Raw genomic sequence first — 5,466 nt, 5'->3', positions numbered from 1 at the left:
CCGCTGTCGCCGCGCGCGCCACACTGACTTTCACAGCTCAATTCTGCCGGCCTTGTCCGGCCGCTAGGCCGCGCGCTGGCAAGGTCAGGCCCGCGCCGGCCGGCTGACCCGCGCCGGCGGCCCGGCCGGCCGGTCAGCGTCGGTCGCCGGGGTCGCCACCCGCGGTCACCCTCTTCCCCGCTTGCCCCCACCCCTCCGGCCGTGTCCGCAGCCGTCGGTGACTCACACGCGCGCATCCGCTGGCGGTGCCAGAAAACAGCGTCCTTCGCTGCAGCGACAAACAGCGCGGGCCCGCACAAAGAGGCACCGGCCGCGGTACGGGTCGCCGCCGGGCACTGTGACGTCACAGGTCAGGCGGTGCGCGGCCGCTGCGGTGACGCGGCGCCTGCAAGAGGAGCGTGTACTTCCGATGCGTCCCCAGGCACGTGCGGCGGCGGCTCCGACGGCTGTCGTTGGGGGCCGGCCAGGCACGCCGCCGCTGACTCCAGGTCGCGCTCGACAGACCCCGCGCGCGCCCTCGGGCCGGCTCGAAGGGGACCGCGTGACATCGGGGACGGCCCGCGGGACACGCTGCATCCTGGACGACGCAGGGGCTTGACGCTCGGGGAGCGATGATCCAGAAGACGGCGGCGCTGCACCAGCCGAATCCTGGCGTCTGACTGAGTGCCATCGAACATAGCAAGGACACTCTGAAGAGGTCCGATAGGAAATACTCTAAGTGAGCTTTGACGATGGCTCGCCTAGGCAGGCCCTGCGACCCACATCTGCAGACCACACCCTTCCCTTCTGCACCACTCGGCTGAAGCCGGCCGCCGACGACGATTCCCAGGTGGCGGGCCTCCACGCCCCGCCAGACGAGCACGTCACATGCCACGCGCCACGAGACGGCACGTGTCGGGTCGGACGCTCCGGGCGGACGCTCCGGGCGGCCGCGCACGGCGCCTGCGCACCTCATCACAAACCAGCACTTGCGGCCTCTCGCTGTTCGTCTCATCCACGTCATCCTGTAAAGTTGCTTTGGCTGGTGTGTGCTTCAGTTGCACGTGATAGGTCTATGGGGCCGGGGTTTGGAGCGGAAGTCGTGCAGACGTGACAGCTACGCAGCAAAAAAAGTTGACGCTTAGCAGCAGACGCGAAGGCACAAGACATATGGTTCACATTTCTGCCAGGATTGAATCGGACTGCATGACCTTGCTCTCAGCATGTGTTGCCATTCGCCGTGTACGGTGGAGTGGTGTAAGAAATCCCTCGCAGCACAGAAAATACGGAGGTAGCTTAGTTAGTTAAGGGCATTCAATGGGACGGTCTAGCCAGAGCATGAGCGCTTCGGCGAGGGTGTTGGAGCGTCGGCTGTTGTGGCAGTGCCTCTCTTAGTGAGCTGTGGGGATGGCGGACATCCCGACAAGCAATCCCCTGCCTGTCGTGTCCGCTACGAGCAATATGCTGCGAACTGGCAGATGATCATTAATAGCCCGTCACTTACTACTACGCGGATGATCGTGACGGTTAATATTGCTCTGACAGATGCATGGTACCCGGTGTAACGCGAGGCGTTATTGCGGATCTTCTCGATTCTCGCAAGGGCTGTCGTCTGTGCAGCAGTGGATCACGGAAGCGCGCGCGTCGTGGACTGTATTCATGTAACACAAATGAGCCCTGCCTGACAGACTTTTGCTTGAATCCGTGACAGAATCGATTCCGACTCCAACTCTCTGCGTGGGGCCGATTCCGACTTGCGCTCCGAGCAGGACAACACGACTTTGAGTAAACTCCCATACCGAATCAGCAAAATTGCTCAGGTTTAGAATCGATTCCGGCAGAGTCGATTTCAGTGAAACCAGTTCAGGTGACAGACAGTGTGGAGCCCAAATAGAACATTTGCCTTGAGAACAAAGGGGCTGTCCATGCCCGTGTTGTTTTAGGTCCGTCCGTGTTTTACTTCCGGCCCTGCTCGAGTCGACTCACCGATGATTCCGACTCAGCTGAGACTCCGTCCCAAAACACAAATAAGAAATCAAACATAATCCAACGGATACCTGTTTGGTTCCAGCGTCGATTCCGACTCCATGCAGAGTTAAGCGTGTTTCTGTTGTCTGTGTTTTCCCTCCAAGAACCGTCGAGCCACGTGCAGCGTTATGTAAGGCATTTCCGTACAGCGCTCCTCTGGAGATAGCACGCTATCCGGCTCCAGCCTCAAAACGAGTCTCCGCACGGTCGTGGCAGGATGACAGCATGCCTCCGCACGGTCATGGCAAGATGACAGTATGTATTTGCACAGACATGGCAGGATGACAGCATGCCTCCGTACGGTCATGGCAAGATGACAGTATGTCTTTGCACAGACATGGCAAGATGACGGCATGCCTCCGTACGGTCATGGCAAGATGACAACAAGTCTCCGACCTTGCACTATATCCGCACAATCCACCCCCCCCCCCCACCCCCACACACACGGGCGCGCGCGCACGCACGCACGCACGCACGCACGCACGCACGCACGCACGCACGCACGCACGCACGCACGCACGCACGTACGCACACATTGAAACCTTGCATAAGGTTCATCACCTAGCAGCGTGTACAATAACGCTGGAAATATAGTGCCCTCTAATGCCGGAAATGTTACTATTCTCTCTTTCCTGGAATGTCAACATTGTGCACACGCCAGCATATTGTGGGAAAATCTTCCTTATTTATGGGGACGACCATGCGCATACAAACGTGCAATGCCCACAACCAGTGAGCCCTGTCACCCGTTAACCTCGCCATTCTGCTCTGCTTGCGGACGTACACCACAACAGGCTAGTTTGGGTGCAAGACACACGTGCGAAATACTGCCAGCCCACGCAAGATCGGGCTTCGTGGACCGAGCTCCTCCGCTGACGCTCTGGGCCATCCCCATGGGCGGGGTCCTGAAGCACGCGTGGTGGGCCGAGCTTCTCCGCTGATGCTCTGGGCCATCCCCATGGGCGGGGTCCTGAAGCACGCGTGGTGGGCCGAGCTTCTCCGCTGACTCTCTGGGCCATCCTCATGGGCGGGGTCCTGAAGCAAGATCGGGCGTGGCGGGCCGAGCTTCTCCGCTGATGCTCTGGGCCATCCCATGGGCGGGGTCCTGAAGCAAGATCGGGCGTGGTGGGCCGAGCTTCTCCGCTGACGCTCTGGGCCATCCTCATGGGCGGGGTCCTGAAGCAAGATCGGGCGTGGTGGGCCGAGCTTCTCCGCTGACGCTCTGGGCCATCCTCATGGGCGGGGTCCTGAAGCAAGATCGGGCGTGGTGGGCCGAGCTTCTCCGCTGACGCTCTGGGCCATCCTCATGGGCGGGGTCCTGAAGCAAGATCGGGCGTGGTGGGCCGAGCTTCTCCGCTGATGCTCTGGGCCATCCCCATGGGCGGGGTCCTGAAGCACGCGCGCTGCCCAGCTACGCATCGAGCCGGCTCACCAGCGACCTCGGCTGGCCACGCCCACGTGCCTCATGGTAGCGGACGGACGCCTTCAATCCTAATCACTTGCAACTTGCAGCTGCCTCTGCGGGCAGCTGAACTCATTGGCGGGGAATCCCCCAAGGCCCATGCATATCAGAGTTCGGCAAACTTTGTGTATTGGCGCTAAAAGTTTAAAATGCAGCCCGGCTCGGGGCCACTCATTCGGCATCGGCTTGCACTTCCTCTTAGTACGTGTTCTGCGCGACATTAATGGATGACCCACGGTGACCTCACTGCACGAATTCCAAAGGTAAGGAAAGGTCAAATGTTTGAGGCATTTGTTTTGCAGCGCTGCAACTGACGTGGCAGAGTGAGGCATTGACGACCACAGAATTGCATGTTTCGCAGTAAGTGACTGCAAAGGAACTCCCTTGAATGAACACTGCATCTGCCTACTCATAATAAAGAATGCATACAAATTCAGAGACAGGTCTGACGCAGAAATGGACAACAGATGGGTCTTGCCACAAAATGTGATGCATGGCATGCATAGTCCAAATATATTTTTGGACTTTTTCGGGTTTTGTCAAGCAAGGCCAAGATCGTGTTTATCTGTAAAACAAATGTCTGAACCTGCATGATCACATGCCTTAGTACAGCGGTTGGCCGCTTGTAGTATGCGTGCATGGGACGTGTTCGTGTTCGGCTCACGTGCATTGCGTACGTTTTATGGGCCGATCACGATAACCACCGGGACATGTCAGGTTTGTGTATGGCCACTACATGGTCACCCGCACCACACAGCTACATCCGTATATTGCAGGTACATACAGAGCCCAGCGCGACGACCGTCATGCACAAACCGAATTCGAGGAAAGACGCCACTAGTATATAGCGTACAGCAATGTCTCGAGAGTGCTGACCTTAGGCAGACAGCTGGTGGGTTCGAAGACAACTCAAATGTACATGGCGAGAGGATACTTCGTGCAAATTTTGCACAACAGCCGGGTTAAATAATCAACATTGTAGGTGTGACTCGGCTGTATCCCTTTTTTCCTCGCGAGGATCCTCACGAGCCGATACAATTCCTCGCGAGTATCCTTTGGCACCGCTAGCTAGCACAAATGCACGTCATATGCCTATCCATGAGCATTCTGGAAGCTTCATGCAGCTGCCAGCAACCATCCAGACTCTAAACAATGCATCCAAAGGTACCGGTAAAAGTGGTCGCATACAAATACAGTGTGTAATGCATAACTAGCTGTTTTTGTTTGGAACCGGACAGGACAATATCATGCTACATCCAATTTCAAGCATTGCTCCCTAGTAGGTCGCTCAGTCATCACCTCAAAGCTTTCCGATTTCTTAGCGCCGTCACGAACACCTAGCACGAAAACTATGGTTAACTTCTATCAACACAAGTCCATGTTGATAAAATACCGACACGACTGACACTGTGCCGACTGACACTGCCGAGAGTGGTGTGCCAGCCGACAACTACCGGTAGAGCAAGCTCGACAACCGGCTTCTCTGATCCAGGCAGGGGTATTGGCGCAGCCCTTCGACCTGGGCGTGCTTGTGTTCTGCCACCGTAGCGCCGCGACAAGTACTCGCCCGGGTGGCAGTTTGGGGACGCTTCGACCCGAAGCCGTCCCCCCTGGCGAGGCCGCCGGACAGCCTGATGCACCGTGATAAGAGGCACGGGCCGGCCAGTAAATGGCGACGTGTATCAGGCGGCCGGCAGGTTCCTGCCTCACCCCGCTGGCGGCGAAGCGTCAGGCGATTGCCGACCTGCGGACGGCGTTGCCATGGTCCGCACGATTTGGAACAGAGGCGCTCTCTCGGCATAGAGTTTCTGCGGTCGTCGATTTGCTGATCGTCCCATCGATGGACGGCGCGGCGGAAAATGATCACACGCAGCTCGCCGGCATCGACAGGCGGCGGTCGAGCTCCACACCGCGGGTCTGTCGACAGGCGGCGGTCGAGCTCCACGCCGCGGGTCTGTCGACAGGCGGCGGTCGAGCTCCACGCCGCGGGCCTGTCG

The 5,466-nt window shown here is 58.3% G+C and overlaps 1 protein-coding gene across 1 annotated transcript in view; it reads left to right on the top strand.

The window, feature by feature from the left end:
• Window positions 1-5,466, top strand: part of LOC119108506 (ecdysone-induced protein 74EF) — an 88,362-nt gene that overhangs the window by 45,667 nt on the left and 37,229 nt on the right. The window lies entirely within an intron of this gene.

This window comes from Pollicipes pollicipes, unplaced genomic scaffold (assembly GCF_011947565.3).
Source record: "Pollicipes pollicipes isolate AB1234 unplaced genomic scaffold, Ppol_2.1 Scaffold_6686;HRSCAF=7923_pilon_pilon_pilon, whole genome shotgun sequence".
Classification (NCBI taxonomy): Eukaryota; Metazoa; Arthropoda; class Thecostraca; order Pollicipedomorpha; family Pollicipedidae; genus Pollicipes; species Pollicipes pollicipes.
The sequence above is the reverse complement of the archived record's forward strand: the minus strand, read 5'-3'. Positions and strand labels throughout refer to the sequence as shown.